Here is a 27,480-nt window from a genome sequence, read left to right on the forward strand (position 1 = left end):
ATTCCTGGAATGGCAGGACTATCTTATGCTGAAAGACTGCAACGACTGGGCTTGTATACCCTTGAGTTTAGAAGACTGAGGGGGGATCTGATTGAGACATATAAGATTATTAAAGGATTGGACACTCTGGTAGCAGGAAACATGTTTCCGCTGATGGGTGAGTGCCGAACTAGAGGACACAGTTTAAAAATACGGGGTTGACCATTTAAGACAGAGATGAGGAGAAACTTCTTCACCCAGAGAATGGTGGCTGTGTGGAATGCTCTGCCCCAGAGGGCAGTGGAGGCCCAGTCTCTGGATTCATTTAAGAAAGAGTTGGATAGAGCTCTCAAGGATAGTGGAATCAAGGGTTATGGAGATAAGGCAGGAACAGGATACTGATTAAGGATGATCAGCCATGATCATATTGAATGGTAGTGCAGGCTCGAAGGGCAGAATGGCCTACTCCTGCACCTATTGTCTATTGTCTATGATCACAATCACCTCCTACCTTCACCCACTTATTGCCAAACCAACTATCTTTCCCTTAGCCCCACCCATTTATTTCTCAGCCATCTTCTCCCTCCCCAGTCCAGATGAAGGGTTAAGCCCAAAATGTCGACTCTCTTGCTCCTGAGATACTGCCTGACCTGCTGTGCTTTTTCCAGCACCACACTTGGTTGACTCTGCAGTCCTCACTATCATCTGATGGAAGGGTATCAATCAAATGGCTTTCTTTGACCTGGATGGTATCACATTTCCTGAGTGTGGTTGGAGATGCACTCATCTCCACAAGTGAAGAATAACCCATCAAACCCCTGACTTGATGATTTTGCATCGATTTTGAGGAGTTAGAGTTGCGTCATTTGCCACATAATTCCTAACCTCTCACCTACTCTTGAAGCTTGAGTTTTTATATAGTGATTTCAATTCACTTTATTTTCATTGGTAATCCACAGGATGTTGATGAGGCAGGGGGATTTCAATCATCGCAATGCAATGGAATGTCAAGGAAGTTGGTTAGATTCTCTCGATGAAATCCTGTTGAGGAGAAGAGCAGAACTTTAAATTTTCAAGTTCTAATTTTTAACTAATTTTTGTTTAATGTTATTAATTGGCTTTATTTTAAAATAATAAGAAGGAAGATTTGTGGCAGCATTCCACACTGTCACAAGCTGCCAATTATTGATACTGCATTTGTTATTGCCCGGCATTTTTGTGGCATGAATGTCGACTACAAGTGCGAAGCCATGGTCATTTAGCCCATTTGATAAATGTTCTTTTAAAGAGCTTATTCTGGAAATCAGGCAATCAAACACAATGCAGTTTAAAAGACTGATATCTGACAAACCTTAAAGCGTGTCATCTATTTGGTTAGCAAATCTGAATTCTGTATATTTTAGGTAAACATTTCCAAAGGTTGAATTAGAAACCTCAGCATTTAAGTAATTGTTTAAAACTGTTATTAATTAAGCACATTAATAGCTACTATCAATCAAAATGTTGGATTTGATGTCAAAAAATTAGCAAACCCAATTATTTGCAATATAACAATAATTATATCAAATTAAAAGTAATAATTTCCACATGTAGTTGATTTTTAACAGATCATTCCACACTTATGCAGTAATCAACAGACTGCTAAGAAGCACAAAACAGGTTCTACAAGTTAATTAACCCTTTATAGTGTAAAACAACAGGGGACTATAGTTGCTGAACACAGACGAGAAGGAAGAGAAGTGGAACACAGTTCTTTATTTCAAACTCTCTATTTCATTCACATCTTCAACTCATTAGCACCTGATCGACATTTATTTTCAACGTCTCTGCTTCCTGGGAATAATAACAATTGCAGCTGTTGCTGGCGATTCAAGGGAAATATGTTCCTTTTTCTTAAAAAAAAAGCTGGTAGCTATTACAGGTGTCAATTTGTTAAACAGACATAAATCTGGATCAACTAATAATTAACTATGCTGTTTAATTCTCTCCAGTGTAAAGCAGCAAAAAACTGAACTCCTAATGTTATGAGAAATGAACAAGTAGTCCAGATGGATACAGTTCTATCTACCGTTCATGAAAAGAAGACATGAAAACACACATTGCAGAATCTAATATCACAATGGTGAAAATTATGCCAGCGAATTTTCATGAAATCTGCTGAATTCAGGTGTATTTATTGTGAATCTAGCATCAATAATTGGCAGCTTATGACAGTGTAGAATGCTGCCACTAATCTTCCTTCCTATTATTTTAAAGGAAAGCCAATTAATAAAATTAAACAAAAACTGGTTAAAATTAGAACTTAAAAAATTAGAAGTTCTGCTCTTCTCTTCAACAGGAGTTCTTTTGTATTCTTTTGGCTTTTTCACTTTCATTGCATTTTACATTCTCTAAGACTCATATTTAATTCCACATTTTAGAGCATGACTTCTTTTATAAATTTTGATTGAGTCATTGGCCTTCTCTGCTCTGCCATTGTAAATATCACTATCTTGTCTTTGCTACCTCACACTCACTCTATCTCTACTACTGTACCCACTTCCCATCAAGGCTCATGCTCTGATACTAATAAGTGATGGCAGCCACCCCGGACTTGATTGAAGTTTACTTTCCTTTGGCATTGAGACATGGCTATTTGGTTGATGTCCATGCAGTATGTGTGCCATGTAGATACTGGTGCACATTGTGACATTGAGATAAGAAGATGCTGAGAAGCAAAATGCCTACCCCCTTGACTGATGACTGCTGACAACCATGATAAGCTGCTTGGCTTTCTATGTATGCTAAATAGCAAGGCAAGACAGGAGTTACTTTGAGCCTTTAAGTTCTGGCTAAAGGAAAAAAAAAGGCAGGGATGCAGTGAGAATCCAGGCTTAAAATGAATATGTGCTAAGAGAGCAACCAAGCAGCCCTGAGATATTCCCTAGTCCAGTCCATGAGCTGGGTGCCTGCCCCTATGATTTCCAAACTGATCCATAGATGTACTGCAATGAGAGGTGCTGGTGCACTCCGAAGTGCAGCAATAAAGTGCAGAAGCTTACAGCGAGTGGATCAGTGATGTGCCATGATGATGTGATGTCCGTGGATATAGATTACCTGTAGGAGTGTGCCCTGAGATGTTGGTGTTGGGTATCCAAAGTGGAGCTCCAGAGTAGAAAGCTGAAGCCGTCAGATACCTGTTCAGACTTCCATGTTGGGAATTCTTGGCATCCAGTTTCCATCTGGCAGGTGAAAGAATGGGTTCCTGCATATTAATGAAATGAGATTAGGAAGCAGTGAGGGTGTTAATGAGCAATAATCCCTGTTAATAAGCTTCTTTCTGCTCCCTAGCAAGAATCTTTTATCAATGTCCAAGACTTGATTTTTTGGCCTTGATATCAAGCAAAGCCTTGTTCAACATCTCATCTGCTTTTCCCAATTTATTTCAACATAGCACACATCATCCAGGGAATGGGAAGATTCCATCCATAATTTTTTTGCATGATATAAATTATACTGAATTGTTAGGCAGAATTACAAAGACAATTAGGAGCCGGACTGGACATTATCTATTACATACTGCTCAGTTGCTCAACATCTACACTTTGAATGAGGCCATTGTTCTAATTTGGAAAAGACAGAAGCAAAGTACCCATTTAGTACCTCTGCCATACCCTTTTCCTCAGTGAGCAGCTTACCCTGCTTGTTCCTTCTGGGTAGCAGGAAAATCGATGTTTCAGGCAAAAGCCCTTCATCAGGAGGGGCTTTTGCCCAAAATGTCAATTTTCCTGCTCCTCGGATGCTGCCTGACCGGCTGTGCTTTTCCAGCACCACTCTTAATTTTGACTCTGATCTCCAGCATCTGCAGTCCTCACTTTCGCCTTGTTCCTTCTGAGCCCTACTCTATCCTTCACTAATCTTTTACTATGTATATGTTTGAAGGCCATTTTATTACTTATTTTAGCCACTTGTAAGATGCAGAGCATTTCACATGGTTGACTCATATTGGCCTTGCTACAGGATAGTGAGAATGCCAATGCATAGTGATAAATAGCCAATTCAACAAGATGCATACACTACGCTTAAATTATACATTCAACCATACATATTATGAGGCTGTATCCATTCATTAAGTCAGAAAGGCATGGTGATAATGATGGAACATCTTCACCTCCATATTGGGCAGATACTTCCCAGTCACTCAAAGATGTGGTCATTTGTGAGCCAGTTGGGAAAATAGGGTGAGAAATGAGATTGCTGGAAAAGCGCAGCAGGTCAGGCAGCATCCAAGGAACAGGAGAATTGACGTTTCTCCTGAAGAAGGGCTGATGCCCGAAACGTCGATTCTCCTGTTCCTTGGACGCTGCCTGACCTGCTGCGCTTTTCCAGCAACACGTTTTCAGCTCTGATCTCCAGCATCTGCAGTCCTCACTTTCTCCTCTGAGAAATGAGATTCTCAACATTAAGAGAAAAGATTCAATTCTCTAAACAAGTGTTGGACGATGAGATGGGAACAGCAGCAAGAAGCCTATTTGCGTCCATTCAGACGTAGTGCCACGCCGTTATTTCCTAATCTTACTTCATTGATATCAAGTTTCTTTTTCTCCCACTTACTGGATAGAAACTAGACAGTGATAATTCCTTGTTTGTATGACTTTGTGTGATCATCTGAAACAAGTGTTAGTGTGTAAGCAGCTGACTGAGATTCCTCTTCAATGTTTCCTTCTGAAGTGGTCTTTCTACCATCCGTTTTCCAGAAAGTTGCGATTTATTCCAAGCAGTGCAAAGTACAAAGCATCTTCAATGATTTGTATTCCTAAAAATGCATAAGTGGAGAAATATGATACAATAAATTAAAAACAAATTGCAATCCTAACCCCACAGCTTTTTGATCCAAATAACTGTCTCCATTAGTTTACCGGATAATGTTTTTACTATGTGACTGTCGGGTTTGAGCCAGCACACTGAGCCTTCTGGATTATGTCTTAATTTGAACCACGTACTTTAAAAGTAAGCAGAACTGAACCATTAATGCTCTCCCCCAGCACCTTTTACAGAGAAATTTTAAGGCTAGAGGTGCCACAGGTTGACTTTTTCTTTTGTTTGGGCTTTATGTTATTTGACATTAAAAGCCTGTGTTCTATCAGAGTAATTAACTGCTGCAATTTGCGTCCTCTGAGTTCAGTAGTCTAGAAAATGTGTGCATTCACTTTTAGGTACACTGTGTGCCATGTGCATGATATCTGCCAAATATTTGAGTCATGCTATTTGCGCGCATATACACATGGATTTATGCAAGACTCTTCAGCTAAGATAGACCTTGTTTGTAACAGCATGAGCAGCTGCTCAAAATTAGTTGTCCATGTAGATGTGGTAAGTTTGTCTGAAGAAGCTTTGTCATGATTCAGAGGCTCCTGCCTCCAGTGTGTGATTTTGTTCTGCTCCACAGTAGGAAAATTCATTTTATGGCTGTGTGAACATTCTACCACTGCTGAATCCAATTTTTCTTCCAAAATGAGCAGTGGTAGGCTGATCTGTTTATCATTAGGAACAAGTGCAAATTGCTATTCTCAAACATCCTCCAGACACTGATCGATTAATTCAATCGGTTACGTTAATCTATCATGGTGAGCAAGCAAACCACTTTAAGTTTGTTATTGTTCACTTACTATAATACAATAAAACTTGTTACAATATTGTACATGTGACAGGTCACAAATAAAGTTATCACTTTCTTCCCAGTATATATGTTAGTTCAAATCAAAACTACTCAAGATACTATTCTCTGTTACACAAATAGACCTTCCCTTTATGACTGGTTCTTGTAGCTCTAGAGGATGATTTTTACCAAAATGGGGTGTCTATTTTGGGGGGGTTTCATTGAGGATATCATTCCACAAGCTCTACTGATTATCTTTTGAAATTCTCTGCTGCTCACCTCATTATGAACATCACATTTCTACAATGCTGCGTTTGTACTACCTTATGCCCACCGTTGGTGGCACTACTCAGTGCTGCTGAGATCTTGTGAGACTTTTGCCATGGTGTCATATTCAAGTTCTAGCTGGGCACCAGGTCAGTCACTCCCTGCTGTGAATAACCCTTCACAGTATGCATGAGATAGAAATGAAAGAGAAAAGCTCCTGAAAAGCTCCAGGTGCCACATCGTTAGAAATAAAATATCACATTTATAATATAACTTTACACTAACATTTGTCTGACTGATTGTCAATGCCAAGAGTGTGGTGCTGGAAAAGCACAGCAGGTCAGGCAGCATCTGAGGAGCAGGAAAATCAACATTTCGGCAAACACCCTTCATCGGGAATGAGGCTGGGAGCCTAGGGGGTGGAGAGATAAATGGGAGGGGTGTGGGGCTGAGGGGAAGGTAGCTGAGAGTGTAATAGGTGGATGGAGGTGGCGGGAAAGGTGATAGGTTGGAGGGGAGGGTGGTGCAAATATATGGGAAGGAAAATGGACAGATGGGACAGGTCATGAGGATGGTGCTGAGCTGGAAGGTTGGAACTGGGGTAAGGTTGCGGGAGTGGAAAAGAGGAAACTGGTGAAATCCACATTGATGCCACGAGGTTGGAGGGTCCCGAGGTGGAAGATGAGGCATTCTTCCTCTCGGCATTGGGTGGTAAGGGAGTGGCGATGGAGGAGGCCCAGGACCTGCATATCCTCGGTGGAGTGGTAGGGGGATTTGAAGTGTTGGGCCACGGAGCGATGGGGTAGGTTGGTGTGGGTGTTCCAGAGATGTTCACTGAAGCACTCTGCAAGTAAGCCTCCTGTCTCCCCAACGTAGAGGAGACCACATCAGGAGTAAATGATACAGTAAATGACATGTGGAAGTGCAGGTGAAACTGGTGGATATGGAAGGCCTAGGACGGAGGTGAGGGGGGAGGTGTGGGCACACGTTTTGACATTCCTGCGGTAGCACAGGAAAGTGCTCGGAGGGGAGGGTGGGTTGTTGGGGTGGTGTGGACCTGACAAGGTAATCGCGGAGGGAACGGTCTTTACGGAAAGCAGATAGGGGCGAGGCAGAACATCTCTGGTGTTGGCGTCCATTTGTAGATGGCGGAAATGGAGGAGGATGATGCAATGTATGCGGAGATTGGTGGGGTAGAAGGTGTGGTCAAGGGGGGGTGTCTGTCCTTGCTGTGGTTGGAGACATGGGACTTGGGGGCTGAGGTATAGGACATGGATGAGATGCACTGGAGGACATCATTGACCACGTGGGAGGGGAAATTGTGGTTTTTAAAGAAGGAGGCCATCTGGTGTGTTCTGTGGTGGAACTGGTCCTCCTGGGAGCAGATGTGACAGAGGCGGAGGAATTGGGAATAAGGGATAGCATTTTTGCAGGAGGTAGGGTGGAAGGAGGTATAATCTAGATAAGTATGGGAGTTGGTGCATTTGTAAAAAATGTCAGTGTTGAGTTGGTCACCGATGATAGAGATGGAGAGGTCCAGGGAAGGGAGAGAGGTGTCAGAGATGGTCCAGGTGAATTTAAGGTGTTGGTGAAGTTGATGAACTGCTCAAACTCCTCTTGGAAGAACGAGGTGGCACCGATGCAGTCATTAATGTAGTGGAGGAAAAGGGTGGGGAGCGGTGCCAGTGTAACTACGGAGGAGGTGTCTTCAAGTTGGCACCTGGCTTCAGCGGTGTAGAGGTCAGTGTGCCAAACTACTACTGTACCCTCCTTGTCCACTGGTTTGATAGTGAGGTTGGGGTGGGAGCAGAGGAAGTGGAGGGCTGCGTGTTGTGAGGGTGAGAGATTGGAGTTGGGGAGGGGGTTGACAGGTTGAGGGAGACAATGTCACGGTGCCAGTTGGAAATAAGGAAGTCAAGGGTGAGTAACAGATCTCACAAGGTGTCCAGGTGGATGGGGTGTGTTGGAGGCAAAGGGGCCCTCAGTGGATGGGCGGGAGTCTTGATTGAAAAAGTAAGCATGGAGGTGGACACGGTGGAAGAAGTCTTTGATGTCACAACGTGTGTAGAATTTGTTGATCCGTGAATGGAGGAGGATGAAGGTAATGCCTTTGCTGAGGACTGATCCTTTGTCCTCAGTGAGGGGGAGGTCTGGGGGGATGTTCAAGACTCAGCAGGGCTGGGAGCTAGGACCTGTATAGGGCTGGAGCTGGGAGTGGGGCAGAGACTGTAACTGGAGTGGGCGTGGTAGTCAGGGGACTGGGGGTGACATCATTTGTGGAAGTGTTGCTCACCCCAGGGTTCTAGGGGTAGGGGATGGTAATAGTAGGACCTGCGGGGGGGTGGGGGGGGGCGTGTCGGCGGTCTACAGGTGAGTGGCATCAGTGGGGGTGGAAGAGGATTGTCAAGGTAACTACAGCTACAAGAATGAAGCCAGCTGTGTTTCACACCATACCATGGTTGAATCCTGTCTAAAAGAGTGCTATTCATTCGCTAATGCACAGCATAGCATCTTGTCATTGTTCAGTACAAAACACCGTCGGGTGTATTGGTTAGATGTGCAAGTTAGGTGGATTGATCATGCAAAAAATTGCTTTATAGTGTGCAGGGATGTGCAGGCTAGGTAAAAAGCCCATGCAGCATTATGGGGGTGGGTCTGAGTAAGATGCTCTTTGGATGGTTGATGCAACTTGATGGGCCAAATAGCCTCTTTCTGTACTTCAGAGATTCTATAAAGTACCCTCTGTGTATCCCTCTGACTGACTTAGCACTGATCTCCTACAGGACCTACAAAACTGACTGTGACTCACTCCCCAGAATATGGTGAAACAGAACCCTTGACCCTAACCGCTTCAACTGGCCAATTGACAATGTCCATGATGATGCCCTTGACTTACTGTGTCAGTATCCCTGACAGAGGAAAGTCTTGTTAGACTTAACTGAGGACCACTCTCCTTAAAAGTTGAAACAAAGCCATTTGGTCAAACCACTTACAATGTGTGGGGTATATGCTACAGGTACAACTTGATGTGACATAACACTGTTCAATATCATGTCCGTCCTCTGCCTAATCATTGCTAGTAACTGTGCCAAGTTGCCTGTCTTTGTGGCTGCATAGAAAAGCAAGGCAAAACAGAACTACAATAAACCAGTCATAATGCAGTAAGCTCTCAATGAGACAGCAAAGCACAAAAATGCAAGGCAAGGCAGAAGTGCAAAGTGAATCAGTGTTAACAGAGCAAATAAAGAGCCCTGAGAAGCTCTCTACTTCAATGCATGAGACGGGCGCATGTGTTTGGACATAAGTGGCCTGGAAACAGCATTACCATACAAGGAGTTGGTGCACTTTAAAGTGCAGTATTGAAGAGCATAATTGTATTCTAAGAGAGTCAGAGTTCATTGAGTCATAGAGATGTACAGCATGGAACAGACCCTTTGGTCCAACCCGTCCATGCCAACCAGATATCCCAACCCAACCTAGTCCCATCTGCCAGCACCTGGCCCATATCCCTCCAAATACTTCCTATTGATATCCCCATCCAAATGCCTTTTAAATGTTGCAATTGTACCAGCCTCCACCACTTCCTCTGGCAGCTCATTCTATACATGCGCCACCCTCTGTGTGAAAAAGTTGCCTCATAGGTCTCTTTTATATCTTTCCCCTCTCATCCTAAACCTATGCCCTCTAGTTCTGGACTCCACAACGCCAGGGAAATGACTTTGCCTATTTATTCTATCCATGCCCCTCATAACTTTGTAAACCTCTATAAGGTCACCCCTCAGCCTCCGACGCTCCAGGGAAAACAGCCCCAGCCTGTTCAGCCTCTCCCTGTAGCACAAATCCTCCAACCCTGGCAACATCTTTGTAAATCTTTTCTGAACCCTTTCAAGTTTCACAACATCTTTCCGATAGGAAGGAGACCAGAATTGCACGCAATATTCCAACAGTGGCCTAACCAATGTCCTGTACAGCCGCAACATGACTCCCAACTCCTGTACTCAATATTCTGATCAATAGAAGAAATCATACCAAATGCCTTCTTCACTATCCTATCTACCTGCGACTCCACTTCCAAGGAGCTATGAACCTGCACTCCAAGGTCTCTTTGTTCAGCAGCACTCCCTCGGACCTTACCATTAAGTGTCTAAGTCCTTCTAAGATTTGCTTTCCCAAAAATGCAGCACCTCGTATTTATCTGAATTAAACTCCATTTTCCACTTCTCAGCCCATTGGTCCATCTGGTCCAGATCCTGTTGTAACCTGAGGTAACCCTCTTCGCTGTCCACTACACCTCCAATTTTAGTGTTGTGCCATGATGATGCGCCGAGGCTAGCGTAGGTTTAATGTTGACTTCTATGGCTGGAGGATGCAGGCAGCTACCTCAAGTGTGTCCTGCAATATTCTGGTCAAAAGGGAGGCCTAAAAGAAAAGGCAGCAACTAATTATCCATCAATCTAACTGAATAGGACTGAATCTAACTTTGTATTTGTGGTTTATTTAACAAGCATAGTAACCAACACAATAGTGCTAAGACGACAACAAGAACTTATATTTACTGTATACTGCTCCTTTAAGCAACAAAATTCCCAAGGATTATATAAGATAAAATGTGACAAAGGTTAAAAGATGCAAAGCTTGATCGGGGGAGGTTGCTTTTAACAAGTGTCTTAAAGAAGGAAAGAGAGATAGAGAGCTGATAAAAGAGAACTTCAGAGCATGGAATCTGAGCACCCAAAGGCACAGCCACCAAAGGTAGGCCACTACAAATTGAAATGGACAAGAGGCCAGAATCTGAGAAACACAAATGTCTTTGAAGGGATGTGGGTTTGGAGCAGCGCCAGGGAGGGGAGAATTTATGGAGGAATTTGAAATGAAGGCTGAGAATTTTAAAATCAAAATGTTATTTGATAGGAAGGTCAATAAGCGCAGAGTTGATAGGGGAACTGTACTTGTCAAAGTTGAGCCATGGGCAGAAAAATTTTAGATGCCCTCAAATTTATGGAAGAATGTGAGAGACCAGCTAGATTGCATTGGAATAATTAAATCTTAAGGTATCAAAGCATGAATCAGCAGTTTAGCAGCAGAGGAGCTGAGACAAAGTGGAAGTGTGAAAGTCATGCAACAAAGTGGTAAAAGGTATTCTCAGAGATGGCACAAGAATAAATGTGATATTGAGGTCTTGGGAGGATTTTCAACTCCAAGTTGAATGAAAGCACAGGAATGACAGAATTCTTGGCTCTCCAAAACCAAACTTTAAAAATGACTGCATCACTTCAGTTTAGATTAGGTGTTAGAGAGGACAGCCATGGAAGGAATGAGAAGGCTGCTATGTGCAGATGTAGCCAGGACTGCCTCAGGGATTCAGCAATTTGTCCTTTGCAAAAATCATGATCCAACTCCATCCCCACATGCGTGACAAAAAAGGAAGTGTCGTGTTTAGGGTCGGGCCATGTGATTTATCTGCCATTTTCAACAAGAAAAAGAGACACTTCATCATGGCAAAACTCCAGTCCCTAATTTACTAACAGATTAACTTAGTCTCAATTTGTTGACAGGGACAAGAGGAAATGTATACCAAAGGAACGTGGTTTAGAGTGGAAACCAAAATTAAGGCTTCGATGGTCCCAAGATTTAATTGCAAGTAATTTCTGCTCTTTCAGGACTGAATGCAACATAAATAGCTTGATGCTTTATCGATGATAAAGAGATTGAGAGAAGTGATGGTGACATACACCTGGGTGTTGTCAGTGTATTTGTGAAAACTAAGGTCATGCCTCTGGATAACATCAGCAAAGGGCAGCATATAAGTTAGAAGTAGGAGAGGGCCAAATGTTGATCCAAGAGATCAGAGACAATGGTTTAGGTGAAAGAGTAGCAGTAATTTCAAATGATTTTCTCGCTAAAAGAAAGTAAATAAAAATGGTAGTAACTGTCCCATCTAGCTGGAGATGCACTGGGGAAAGGTGACATGCTCAACCGTATCAAGGACTGGAAACAGATCAAGAAGGGTAAGGAGGAAAAGTTAACCTTTATTATCATCACAATATATATTATTTGAGACTTTAATAAGAGTAATTTTGTCACTGTGGTAGGAGTAGAAATTTAATTCAAACAATTCAAATGTGGACGTCTGCAGAAAATGGGAATATATTTGGAAGGTAGGAATACATTTGAGAGATGGCAGCATATGCAGAGTAAAGGAGGATGGGATAGTTGCTTGCAAGAATGGAATGTCAAATGTTGGCTTCTTTGAGAATAAAGTTGATGATAGCAGATAGGGAAGAGAGAAATATCTTGAGTAAGAAATAAAATGGAGGCCTTGGGGGGAAATTGAGGAAGCAACATTTTATGGGGAATAGTATTGAATGCATAGGTGGTATCACAAAAGATCTCAGAGACAATAGGAGAGAAACGAGAACAACATGAATTCAGAGTTGGAGCAAGGAGCAATTTTAAAGGCTGTTTGATCAGATAGTCTTGTGGAAAGTAAATAAGTGGCAGAGCCAGCAGATTGCAATTTCTCAATCCTACTAACAAAAGAAGACCATGAGTTCATTGCTAAGAGCAAATAGATGTCAAACTGACACTAAACAAAATATAATACTTGTAATACTAATTTCCACTTGTATCCAAAAATTAGGTAATATATAAGAGGTTATAGATAAATGTCTCATTCTGCTATCTTAAAAATTATCATATTCTGTGGTATCTAAAAGTTATATTCTAGAATTCAAACCTCCAAATTCATCAGCAACCTAAACCACGGCTAAGTCTCCAAAATTGCCATGGTTGCATCTTGCACAAAAGGAAGGATGGCAGTGATGAAAACGATAACGTCTTGCTCCATTCAGTCTATATAAGATTAAAACACAGCAAGGAAAAGAGCTATTAGATATCACCTCATTTTCTACAATATAACAACACAAAAGGGATAAAAAGGAAGCTTTATTTAGCCAGGAAAGAAAAGACATATCATCAATCAAGGTCAAGTACTGCCAACTTTTTTTGTCATAGCTTGAGATAACGGGGAGCAGAAGGTTGGCTTAAACAAGTTGAACAATACCATGACTTTGTTTTATCACAGTATTAAATAAAATAGTCCTCAGTCAGGTTGGGACAGGTTGGTCTGCCATGAATCGCTTGACTCCACTGGGTACCTCCTCTGTACAGTCAATTTCATGAATCAGTTCTCTTTAGAGCTTTTTGACAGATGGACTGCTCAGCCTATTTGCGGCAGTCTGAAGTACCACAGTATTATTTTGATTCATGTGCTAATTTACTGAGACTTGGATCCTTCACAGAAGTAAGCTTTCTCCATTGATATACAGTGAATTTATTTTTAGAACTTTAAAGTTACGAATAACAATAATTGAATAAACTACTGAACTTTTTTTCAAAAGATTAAAATATTAGAAAACCTCTTATCGTCTTTGATGACATACAAGTTGTAAATGCCATTTGATCGGTCATCTGTATTATTTAAGTACAAATGAGCATATCCAGGTTTTCGATAATCTAATGGAACTTTTGAAGTTGCTTTACTTGTATGTAGTTTTATCTAATGTAGTCAATCTGGAACCTAAAAAGCTAGTATAATGTTTTTTTCTTGTAATGATACTATTACGCATTGAATCACTAATGTGCGATTCATTCCAATTAACTCAAGAAATCTGATAATTTGTGATTGGCACTCATAAGTAAGTGTACACAGTTTCTGATATTTGACTGCACAATAAACAAAAATTGTGAGATATAAAATATGTTGATTAGTACTTGTTTCTGTGTATTGCTATAACAAGTTAGGATATTATCTGATTTACATCAAAGAAAACATTCTCACTATATTTTGTAAAGTCTGAAAGCAAGGCACCATAATAATGATAGGAGAAAGTGAGGACTGCAGATGCTGGAGATCAGAGCTGAAAACTTGTTGCTGGAAAAGTGCAGCAGGTCAGACAGCATCCAAGGAGCAGGAGAATCGACGTTTCAGGCATGAGCCCTTCTTCAGGAATGCCCGAAACGTCGATTCTCCTGCTCCTTGGATGCTGTCTGACCTGCTGCGCTTTTCCAGCAACACATTTTCAGCTCTGATCTCCAGCATCTGCAGTCCTCACTTTCTCCTAGAAGATTTTAACCTACTGTGAATCCTCTTGCAAGGATGCCTTCTTTGAAGAAGATCTCTTCCTCCCTCTACATTCCTGAAGAAGGGGCTCATGCCTGAAACGTCGATTCTCCTGTTCCTTGGATGCTGCCTGACCTGCTGCGCTTTTCCAGCAACACATTTTCAACCATAATAATGGTTCCAGATTAAAAAGGTGTCAACTGCTAGAGAGAAGCATTAACATATTCAAAGTCAATGATGGTATCCTTAAACTTGTACAAAGTAATATTTTGGGAGTTTTGATTTCCCTTCCATTTTTTAGAAGTCTTTATGAAGAAAGAAGATGATTTATTCTGGTCTTTTATTGCTGACTTCCTTCTGAGATTTTTACACCTTCTTCTTAGAAGTTTGCTCTTTGTTGTTGGGAGAACAATCATCAATGCCTTACCCAAGTGGGCATTATACATGCAAAAAAAAAGACACCAGCAAGTAAAAGTCTAATGTTGTCCTGCGTAATTTTGATGCATGTAAACACTCCAGCAGAGGGCACTGGATCAAGATCAAGAATAACTAGTCTGTAAGAAATCAGTTGCAGCTCCCCAACTGCTGCCTTTCTGAGATTAGTCAATTAATCCAGCCGAGGCCAGAGATGAAATCGCGGACATTCTGGTCTCTGTGGCTTTGTGGTATATTGGGTGGAGCTTTAAGCCAGTTTGGGAGCTAACCACGAGATAAACTTGCTTATATGTTCGGCAGCTTCATTGAATTTGCAAAATAACATAACTATAAAAAAGTAAATGACCTTTAAGCTTATCCATTATTGTAATTAAAGTGGGGTTGTCCTTTAAAAGTTTTATTATGCTCTAAGATCAAGGATCAAAGAAGTAATGAAGTAAATAGCTGGCGTCACAGGATTAGTCATAAATAAAATACAGACAGGATAATGGTTAGGCTCCCAATTATAATAATAGACTTGAGCTTTTGAAATCACAGAGATTCATTTTGCAGGTAACAAAGTGGTTGTCAAGCAACTATCTTACATTTGTTGCACTTTCTCGAGGAAGTAATAACATAGAAAATGTAACCTCAGGCAAAATATCAACAAAAGTGACATTTGGAAGAAAAAAAACTACTCAGAGGGCATACTGTGGATGGCAATGCATCATTGGACATACCACAATTTCTTTTAAGCTAGATACTTTGGTGCCACAAGGTTTTGAGCTTTTATTTATAAGAATCTCACTAATTAGTTAGGAATTTGACCTTGCCAGAGACTAAGGTCCAAATGTCAATTATAAGCAGTATGGTGAGAGTAAGTGTTTAAATTTAAAATTGGGTAAATGTGTGTTTTGTATATAAATATAAATTTTGATACGTGAATATAAAAGAAACTTGCCCCTTATTTTGAGATGGATAGTAATTTCTTTATTTTTCTTTGAAGATCGGATATTTCTGTGTGTAATGCAGAAGATGCAGGATCAGTTCATTCCTAAAAGGAAGAAAGATCCCAGGAGGAGACATGGGCAGCCGTGGCTGACAAGGGAAGTAAAGAAACATATAAGGTTAAAAGAGAAAAAGTATAACTTAGCGAAGATAAGCGGGAAAACGGAGGACTGGGAAGCTTTTAAAGAACAACAGAGGATTAGTAAGAAGGAAATACGCAGAGAAAAAATGAGGTACGAAGGTAAACTGGCCAAGAATATAAAGGAGGATAGTAAAAGCTTTTTTAGGTATGTCCAAGGCAAAAAAATGGTTAGGACAAAAATTGGGCCCTTGAAGACAGAAGCAGGGGAATATATTACTGGGAACAAAGAAATGGCAGAGGAATTAAATGGTTACTTCAGATCTGTGTTCACTGGGGAAGACACAAGCAATCTCCCTGAGGTAACAGTGGCTGAAGGACCTGAACTTAAGGGAATTTATATTTACCAGGATTTGGTGTTGGAGAGACTGTTAGGTCTGAAGGTTGATAAGTCTCCGGGACCTGATGGTCTGCATCCCAGGGTACTGAAGGAGGTGGCTCGGGAAATCGTGGATGCGCTGGTGATTATTTTCCAGAGTTCAATAGAATCGGGGTTGGTTCTTGAGGATTGGAGGGCAGCTAATGTTGTGCCACTTTTTAAGAAGGGTGGGCGGGAGAAAGCAGGAAATTATAGACCAGTTAGTCTGACCTCAGTGGTGGGAAAGATGCTGGAGTCTATTATAAAGGATGAAATTACGGCACATCTGGATAATAGTAACAGGATAGGACAGAGTCAGCATGGATTTATGAAGGGGAAATCATGCTTGACTAATCTTCTTGAATTTTTTGAGGATGTAACTCGGAAGATGGACGAGGGGGATCCAGTGGATGTACTGTACCTGGACTTTCAGAAAGCTTTTGATAAAGTCCCACACAAGAGGTTAGTGAGTAAAATTAGGGCGCACGGGATTGGGGGCAAAGTACTAGATTGGATTGAAAATTGGTTGGCTGATAGGAAACAAAGGGTAGTGATTAACGGCTCCATTTCGAAATGGCAGGCAGTGACCAGTGGGGTACCGCAGGGATCCGTGCTGGGACCGCAGTTTTTACAATATATGTAAATGACATAGAAGATGGTATCAGCAATAACATTAGCAAATTTGCTGATGATACAAAGCTAGGTGGTAGGGTGAAATGTGATGAGGATGTTAGGGGATTACAGGGTGACCTGGACAAGTTAGGTGAGTGGGCAGATGCATGGCAGATGCAGTTTAATGTGGATAAATGTCTGGTTATCCACTTTGGTGGCAAGAACAGGAAGGCAGATTACTACCTCAATGGTATCAAATTAGGTAAAGGGGCTGTTCAGAGAGATCTGGGTGTTCTTGTCCACCAGTCAATGAAGGCAAGCATGCAGGTACAGCAGGTCGTGAAGAAGGCTAATAGCATGCTAGCCTTCATAACAAGAGGGATTGAGTACAGAAGCAAAGAGGTGCTTCTGCAGCTGTACAGGGCCCTGGTGAGACCACACCTGGAGTACTGTGTACAGTTCTGGTCTCCAAATTTGAGGAAAGACATTCTGGCTATTGAGGGAGTGCAGCGTAGGTTCACGAGGTCAATTCCTGGAATGGCAGGATTGCCTTACACGGAAAGACTGAAGCGACTGGGCTTGTATACCCTTGAGTTTAGAAGACTGAGAGGGGATCTGATTGAAACGTATAGGATTATGAAAGGACGGGACACTCTGGCAGGAGGGAACATATTTCCGTTGATGGGGGAGTGCCGAACCAGAGGACACAACTTAAAAATACGGTGTAGACCATTTAGGACAGAGATGAGGAGAAACTACTTCACCCAGAGAGTGGTGGCTGTGTGGAATGCTCTGCCCCAGAGGGCAGTGGAGGCCCAGTCTCTGGATTCTTTTAAGAAAGAATTGGATAGAGCTCTTAAAGATAGTGGAGTCAAGGGGTATGGAGATAAGGCTGGAACAGGATACTGATTAGGAATGATCAGCCATGATCATATTGAATGGCGGTGCAGGCTCGAACGGCAGAATGGCCTACTCCTGCATCTATTGTCTATTGTCTATTGTCTATTGTCTAATTGCATTAGCAATTAGCTTTGCTTCTCTGACTTAGGTTTAAATCCAGCAAAAACTGAATGAAGGGAAATCTCTCTCCATGTTCACTGGACTGACCACGTGAAATGAGTGTTGTCTCATTCCCTAACCTAGTTGGTGTGGTGTTTATTAACAATAAGATGAGTAGAAAAAGGTTCAAATTGGCAATTTTAGGGATTCCTCAAATAAGAAGTGAAGAAAGTTACATTGGGGCTGTTATCTGAAAGGGCTAATACTGAGGAATGCTATAAGCACCACTCACTTTGATTTGTCTCATGGACTTGTTGACAGAAGAGCTTAGAAACTCTTGAGAGTGAGAGCTAAAATGTCTTCAAAATTCTCGAGCCAATACTCAAATCTGTGTGAATTCTGAGGTGTTCCATGGACTGTTTCTCTCAATGAGCTTAGAAAGTTAACCCATGCTCATCCTGTTGTGTTTGCACCATGCATCTATGGCACTGTGCTTATGTTTTTGTATGCACACCAACAGTGGAAGTACTCACCATTGCCAGGACCTTCTGGGATTTGTGTCATCAGTGACATATTTAAAGCCCATTTGGGCAACAAGTCAATTGCTGTCAGCCATGAATAGCCCTTCACAATACACATAGTGAGGAGGAACCAACAAAGACCAGATTCTGAGGGCAGGTAGGTGGCACAGTTGAGCAGTCAACAGTCATGATCCTTTTAGGGACCAGTAATATTTATGTTTAAAATGAGTAACAGGTGAGATTGAGATGAGATCCAGGAGACTTACTAATAGAATAAAGCCACACCATTCCATGGTTTTCACAAAAAGCTACCAAAGAAGTTATAATAATAATACAGTTTATAATGTATGTACTACAAATTTCTAATGATGAGAATTAACATGCAGCAAATGTGGGTAATATCCTATAATCAAACACAATGCATCACGTATCACATACCAAATGAAATCAAGACAGATCTCACAGATTACTCAGTAACTCCCTCAGACGTGACCAACGTAATAGGTATTTAATGTTTATTGAAGGTCACAAGTGATTACAATTCATCACTTTTTCTGATACGACCTTGACAGTCACTCTCTAGAGCCATTCCAAAAAAGACTGCCTCAACAACTGTTCCTATTCTAAGCAATGATCCTACTTTCTTGTGTTCACACTCTCTTCACTCTGAATCTGCTTTTAGTCTTCCTGAATTATCTCCAATGACCTTGCAATAAGCCCCACCACTACTGCAGGGCAAAATTGAATGTTAACATCTAAATACTCTAAAACAACTGCTCAGGTACAGCTGACAGAAGTTTTCATCATGCCCCCTTGGCACATGACAGAACCTAAACAAAAAAAACCAGAACCCCTTGAAATTAGCTATAACAGCATAAGAAATTTGTTTCATACTGTCAATGAGATGCGAGCCTGTGACTGCACTGGATTAGCACATATGTTCTCCACAATATCAACATGGAAAAGCACTCAGGTTAAATCATAAGATATAGGAAAAAATATAGACCATTCGACCCATTAACTCTGCTCCACCATTCAATCAAAGCTGTTGTTTTTTCAACCACATTCTCCTGCCTTCTCCCTGTAACCCTTGATCTCCCTATTAGTTAAGAACCTAGCTATCGCTGTCGTAAATGCACAGTCTTTTGTGATAACGAGTTCCATACATTCACCAGCCTCAGGCTGAAGAAATTCCTCCTAATCTCAGTTCTAAACAGTCATCCCTTCACTCTGAGGCTGTGCGCTTGGGTCCTAGTTTCACCTACTCGTGGAAACATCTTCTCTACATCTATTCTATCCCGGCTTCTCAGTATTCTGTAGGTTTCAATGAGATCCCCCTCATCTTCCGAAACTCCATCGAGTATAGACCCAGAGTCCTTAACAGCTCCTAATATGACAAATCTCTTATCCCTCGGATCATTCTTGTAAACCTCCTCTGGAACCCATCCAAAGCCAACACATTCTCCCTTAGATACATGGCCCAAAAGGGGTTAACAATATTCCAAATGCGGTATAACTAGAGCTTTGTACAGCCTCAACAATACATCCCTGCTTGTGTATTCTAGTCCTCTTGAAATGCTAACATTGCATTTGTCTTCTTAACTGCCAATTGAACCTACATCAATTGAACCTACATGTTAACCTTAAGAGAATTCTGAACTAGAATTTCTAAGTCCCTTTGTGCTTCAGATTTCCCCATTTAGGAAATAGTCTATACCTTTATTCTTCATACCAAAGAGCATAACCTCACAGTGTCTAACATTGTATTCCATCTGCCACTTCTTTGCCCATTCTTCTAAGCCTGTCCAGGCCTCTGCATCCTCCCCACTTTCTCAATGCTTCCTGTTGCTGCACCAATCCTTGTTGCAAGAGCCAGCAAGGAATGCTGGGAAAAACGAATAATGAACTGGCCAGCAAAAAGCATAACCCACTTGTGCAAGTTGAATCTGTAACTGATACAACTCAGAATACAACATTGCTTAGTGAACAAAGCGAATGAATAAATTCAAGTCTGAAGGTAGAAGCTGAGGTGACTGTGAAAAGGCAAGATCAGGCAGAATATTTGACTTCCTTATTATCCTAGAGATAATCCTTACTAGCTGTAACAAAGATCATGTCATTGCAAGAAACAACTCATATATAGCAGAACTGAGAAGTGAACTTGTGGATTTCACCAATAATGCAATCACTGAAGGTGAAGGAGAGTCCAAATCATTCAAGTTGAAGTAAAATGTTTGCATGCTTCAGCACGAAGTACAGTTGCCTTGAGAATAAAATTGAGAATAAAATGTGTTGATATAAATTGAAGATGTGATGTATACAATACTCTGGAATTCTCCACTGACAACAAATGACCAATGTCCAACAATTCAAAATACTGCTAGGACAAAATTGTCTGTTTGGAGATTCAGGATATTGCTGAGATGAAATTACTTATTTCAGCAAGGAAGGTTTCTTCTGTGAAGAAAAACCCCAATAAACTAAAGGTCCTCCAGGTTAAAGAGTCTGACAGACTTCAAACTGTCAGCAAGAGAATCAAAGTTAGTGGTCTTCCATCCAGAAAACCATTATTCTTCCAAGTCTGAAGGCAATGTGTTCTTGGACTGTAGTGAAACCTAAATTTATAAATATAGAGACCTGGGGAAAGACACAATAGTGGGAAAGATGGGATAGATTTAAATGTAATTATATACTAAAATTTATGATATTAACATTGAGCTAATGTTAAGGCATGTTATATTTGGTTATATGTTATGTGGTTCTGAAGTAATTGAAAGTATTAAAAGTCTTCTGCTACAGAACCATGGAACTCAAGTGTTCCATTGTGAAGTAGCAAGATGTGAGTATTGACTTTTGTTTGACTACCTAGTGATTACGCAAATCTCTCCTGAAATTCTGGGTGAAGCACTAAGGAGATAGGGCACTTCCTCTACAGGGAAATAGGAAATAGAAAGGACATCAAACCTATACTACTTTACTTTACAATCACCTAAAGGCATATGATATTATCATAAACGTTGCATGTTTCCTGTAAATCTTTGAGTCCCCCAAAAGGTGAATCAATTACAGGGAATGGTGAAAAAAATACATTTAAATTGACATTAAAAAAATTATATCTGTACATAGAAAGGTAAATTCAAATGAATGGATGTTAATAAATGGAACATGTTTCTTATTTAATGATAGGTGTTTCCAATATTTAATCGTGTCTTATCAGCATCATGGTTCAGGTATTGAAGTTAAGAATATATGTTTGTGGGTTTCAAGCCACTAACTAACTTGAGAAACATTGTCCAGTCTTTGCAACAGAGTAAAAAAATGATTTACCATGTTTCTATGCACAGCAAATGGGAAAAAAAGTATTCCTTCTGAAATTCTACTCCATTGAAAAATTAAAGCATGCCAGCTTATATCAGTTTAGAATGAAAATAGGTCAAGTTCTGACAGAAAAACTCCACACCTGCTGAGTGTCACATAGTTATAACTGATTGCTCAACGATAGCTGTTAAGTTCTGTAAATGAACTTGGTGAAAGCTACCGAAAGGTCCAACAATATACATCAGTCATTGCAACACTACATTGCAACACAACACTACTACCGTCAAGTTCAAATTTGATTGGACTTTTTCACACTTAAAATAGTTCTTTCACTGAGTGATGGAGTTGGGAGGTCATGTTGCGGCTGTACAGGACATTGGTTAGGCCACTTTTGGAATATTGCGTGCAATTCTGATCTCCTTCTTATCAGAAGGATGTTGTGAAACTTGAAAGGATTCTGAAAAAATTTACAAGGATGTTGCCAGGGTTGGAGGATTTGAGCTATAGGGAGAGGTTGGATAGGCTGGGGCTGTTTCCCTGGAGCATAGGAGGCTGAAGGGTGACCTTTTAGAGATTTATAAAATCATGAGGGGCATGGGATAGGATAAATAAACAAAATATTTTCCCTGGGGTGGGGAGTTCAGAATTAGAGGACATAAGCTTAGGGGAAAGATATAAAAGGGACCTAAGGGGCAACGTTTTCACGCAGACGGTGGTAGAGGCTGGTACAATTACAACATTTAAAAAGCATCTAGAAGGATTTGGAGGGCTATGGACCAAGTTCTGGCAAATGGGACTAGATGAAGTGAGGAATCTGGTCAGCATGGACAAGTTGGACCAAAGGGTTTGTTTCCATGCTGTACACCTCTATGGCTCTATGACTCTATCACATTCACCTCAGACTAATAGAACTCTTCATTCTTGCCACCCGTAAATTAAATAAGGATTCATGCATAACTAATATTGAACTATGGGCACAGTGGTTAGCCTCACAGTACCAGAGACCCGGGTTCAATTCCCGCCTCAGTCAACTGTCTGTGTGGAGTTTGCGCATTCTCCCTGTGTCTGTGTGGGATTCCTCCGGATGCTCCAGTTTCCTCCCACAATCCAAAAATGTGCAGATTAGGTGAATTGGCTATGCTAAATTGCCCGTAGTGTTCGGTGAAAGGGTAAATGTTGAGGAATGGGTCTGGGTGGGTTGCTCTTCGGAGGGGCGGTGTGGACTTGTTGGGCCAAAGGGTCTGTTTCCACACTGTAAGTAATCTAATCATAACAGTCAAATATATTATTGCCATTATGTAAAGAACCTGATCCAGGTATAGTCCAAATTTACCAACTAATTGGAAAATTTCAATGGAAATGAATAACAATGACAATATTAATAATATTGAGATTAAGCTACAAATCCAGTTTCCAATTAAATCAGATATAAAAAGCTTATTGTTGATTTCTTAGATAAAGCATACTATTACATCTATGACAATATTCCACATCCAACTCAATACCCTAACTTTGCCATGGAGACAACGTAATCAAACAGCACACTTTAGACATGTGTTTGGAAGGCAAAAGATGCCTGAGAGCAAAACTAAACAAGGAAAAATAAAACAATAATCTTTGGCCCTTTTCAATAGCAGGAACCTTTACAGCAGGATAGCACAGAATTCATTGTGTTTTGCCCAGCAAAGTTATGAATAATACCATTTCAAATAAATGGAGTTATGAAATGCATGGTGGTTCAGTGGCTAACATTGCTGCCTCACAGTGCCAGGAACCCGGGTTCGATTTCAACCTTGGCTGACTGTCTGTGCAGCTTGCACATTCTCCCTGTGTCTGCATGGGTTTCCTCCGGGTGCTCCGGTTTCCTCTCACAGTCCAAAGATGGGCTGGTTTGGTAAATTGGCCATAATGCTCAGGGATGTGTAGGTTAGGTGCATTAGTCAGGGGAAATGTAGAGTGGTAGGGGAATGAGTTTGGGTGGGTTACTCTTTGGGAGGTTTGTTTGGACTTGTTGGACCAAATCGCCTGTTTGCACACTGTAGGGATTCTAATGATGATATGTTTCTCTGTTCCCATGTAACATTCTGAAGAACAATAGTTTATTTATTCCCTCGAACTAAACAACTGAAATGGGACAAGTCCTCAGTAAAACTATTCATAACTCTGACAAATCGGTCAAATACTCATGCAATTTACCAGGAAAACTTCGAACAATCTTAGCCCTGGAAAAGGACAATAAAATAGAGAGAAGAAATGTTACTAAGACTTAAGTAACAGTAAAACCTTTTTATTGAGACGGAACAATTCATACATATACAAGACATTGCACATTAACCCAATAAACACGACGGCTTTCCTGAAGGATTCTATAAAATTAATACATGCAGTTGAAATCTGAGGGTTCGGCACATGCCATTAAACTAATACTAACTGGAAATCTCATTGAAGAAAGCAGTAAATGGATCATGTACTGAAGTTAAGGATAAATTCATTTTAAATCTAACAGTTTTCTTAACCTGAAAGTGGTTAGTGTTAAATAAAGTATCTTCTAAGCCCTTGAACTCCCAACTCTCATCTTGCTGAGTACCACATTTATAAAAAAGGATTCTACATTTTGTAGGTGAAAGGAAGTTGCACATGTTTGCACCCTTTTCATTGAGAAAAAATCATGAAACTTGCTAATGCCTACTGCATTCACCATGGCAGCACCCTGACCAATCAGAGTCTATCTTCCTGATAGGAGTTTAATCAACAAGCTAAGATTGACAGTTAACAGTTCCTGCTGCATCATGGTGTTAAGCATGACATAGGCTTTCAGCATCCTCTTCCAATGCTGTATAAATTGACATTCCCTGACTAAGTTTGATTTCTTGCATTCCACTTCAATTTAACACTTTCACATTGATCTATTAATATAGTCTGTATTGTTGTTTATCATTGCAAGATTTATTTTAATGCCTTTTTCCTCCTGGGCTGACATAGGGTGTCTCAATCACTGCTATTTGTCCCAATTTCAAGGCCATTATCTCTCTGCTGACCATTTAAGTTGTGGCCCCTTCCACTCTCCAGCCCACTCTGCTTTCTGGTCTCTTCTGCTCACCCTCGCAACAATCATTGCTCTGAGACTCTCCTATCTACTGCTTCTCTCTCCTGAAGAGTTCTGGAGATGTGCAACAGGCAGGAGAAAATTCAACTTTGAGAGTAAAGGAAGCATAGTTAATACGTTTGTAGATGACACCAATATTTGGTGGTATAGTGGACAGTGAAGTAGATTATCTAAGATTACAAAGAGATCTTGACCAATTGGGTCAATGTGCTGAGAAGTGGCAGATGGAGTTTAATTTGGATAAATGTGAGTTAATGCATCTTGGTAAAGTGAACAAGGGTAAAACTTGTATAGTAAATGGTAGTGCCCAGAGTGGTGTTGTAGAACTGCAGACCTAGGGATTTCGGCACATAATTCTTTTAAATTTGCATCACAGGTAGACAGGATGTTTAAGAAGGCATTTAGCATGCCAGCTTTCATTGCTCAGATCCTTGAGGTTAGATTAGATTCCCTACAACAGGTTCTTCAGCCCAATCAGTCCACACTGACCCTCCGAAGAGTAACCCACCCAGATCCATCTCTCTCTGTCTAATGCACTTAGTACTATGGGAAATTTAGCATGGCCAATTCACCTGACCTGCATATCTTTGGACTGTGGGAGGAAACCGGAGCACCCAGAGGAAACCTACGCAGACACGGGGAGAATGTGCAAACACCACACAGACAATCGCCTGAGGCTGGAATCGAACCTGGGACCCTGGTGCAGTGAGGCAGCAGTGCTAACCACTGAGCCAGGATGTCATGTTGAGGTTGTACAGGATGTTGGTGAGGCCCCTTCTGGAGCACTGTGTGCACTTCTGGTTACCCTGTTATAGGAAGGATATTATTAAGTTGGAGGAGGTTCAGAAGAGATTGACCAAGATGTTTCAGGGAATGGAGGATTTGAGTTATACAAAGAGACTGGATAGCTTGGGGCTTTTTTCACTGGAGGCTAGAAGATTGAGAGGCGGCCTTATTGAGATTTATAAAATCATGAAGGAATAGGTAAGGTGAATGACAGCAGTCTTTTCCTGAGGGGGGCACATTTTTAAGATGAGAGGAGGAAGATTTAAAAAGGACATGAGGGACAATTTTTCACACAGAGAGTGGTTTGTGTCTGGAATGAACTGCTGGAGAAAGTGATGGATGTAAGTACAGCTACAACATTAAAAAAAACATTTGGATAAGTTCATGAATAGGAAATAATTGGAGGGATGTAAGCCAAGAGCAGGCAGGTAGGACTAGTTTAGTTTGGGTCAGCACTGACTAGTTGGATTGAAGGGCCTGTTTCAATGCTGTTCAATTTCAAGTAAGTATGGTCTTTTTGTGTGGGTTTGAAATCAGCTTTACCCCTTTTGATCAGAATTGACTTAGTAACAGATCTCTGATCCTGCCAATGAAACCATCTACTCACTAATGAAGTGATTATGTTCAGACATTGGGCCTGACCATGACTGTTCTCCACCATGGTAAAACTAACCTTACTTAATGCACCATTGCCCACACAATGGACATAGGAGCCACTTCACATGTCTTTAAAGTCCAGTCAAGGGAGAAATGGGAAACTTCTAATCAAAAAGGGTGAAACTCACAAATCCACCTGAAGACAACTTAACTCCTGCAATTCATGATTTGGAGGCACTGGTTTTAGACCGTATCTTGGTGTTGTGTGATTTTTAACCTCCTGCAAGTCAAATGCCCTCCTCTCTCTCATCTCCAGAGACCTCATTCATAATGATGGTATGGGAGAGGGAACCAATGAACAGGAGGTTTGGTAAGAGACTGAGGGTGATAAAACAGAGACTGTGGATAACAGCAATGATGAGAGGAAGAATTCACTGTGATCAGGTGGGTTAAGGAAGTGAGATGTGTGGTGAGCAGGATCCGTATGAGTGGGATCTACTATTTGTAGAAAACGAGTATATTCAAGTCTTTTTTTTGTTTTGTAAGATAGTTCAGTTACCCATATAGTATTTCAACTTAGACAATTTAATATTTTCATCTCATTTTCTGAGTATAGAATTATGTTGGTTTTAATGGAAAAATGTGGTCCACTTAAAGTTGTGATCTTTGGGAACACATTCGTAAGTTTAAAACTGAGGACTTACCTGTAAAGAAAATGTTAATCTAAAAATGAAAGCACTTGGTTTTATTTTTTCAGTATTGACTTTTTTATTTAAGCCATTCATAACAACATCCTTGCTCGTTAGTTTCTTGTAGACAACTCAGAATATATCTACTTATGTTCTACATTGTTCTGGTTTGCCTTCTCCAAACGTACCTTGATGAGCCTTATGCTGTTTTATGACTTTATATTGTAACTTTGAACTTGATTATCTACCCAACATGCAATATAATAACTCTATTCAGTAAATGAAGTCTTCCATAATCAGATTATACACCAAAATGAATTTGGAGTGTATAGAAACACAGGGAGCATGCTGAGAAAGGTTTGGAAGCTTCAGGAACATGTCATTGTGGAACTATCATAAAATACAACAGTATGGCTCAATGGAGGGCAGGACTGGGAACCTAATGTAGCTAGGAAAAATAGGAAATGAGAAAAAGGAGTGCCAGTGTATCAATCAAAGGAACATTATAGCATTAGAGAAAGATGATTGAAGGGTTAAAGATAGAAGACTAAAGTTTCCTAAAACTAACTTACTTGTCAATTTTACAGAGCTTCATAGACCCTTTCATTTCATCTCATCACACATGAGTGCATTACTCATGGAATTCTCCTCTGCTTACTTTTTAAAGTACCCATCAGCCTCCTACAGTGAGACTCTTATGTTATTTTGCACTCACCAGTGGCAGAAGTACTTGGCACATTTGAGACTTTCTTGATTTCCAGCCGACGATGTCAAATTTAAATCTGTGCATCAGGTCAGCTAGAAGTAGCACTTCACATTAGACATATTGGAAATGAAACAATAATAGAAAACTTCTGAGGGCACCCAGGTTGGCATAGTTGAAACCTCATTGTAAATACACTATCAAACGCATAAATATGTTGGCAC

The sequence above is a fragment of the Chiloscyllium punctatum genome, chromosome 20 (genome assembly GCF_047496795.1).
Source record: "Chiloscyllium punctatum isolate Juve2018m chromosome 20, sChiPun1.3, whole genome shotgun sequence".
Classification (NCBI taxonomy): Eukaryota; Metazoa; Chordata; class Chondrichthyes; order Orectolobiformes; family Hemiscylliidae; genus Chiloscyllium; species Chiloscyllium punctatum.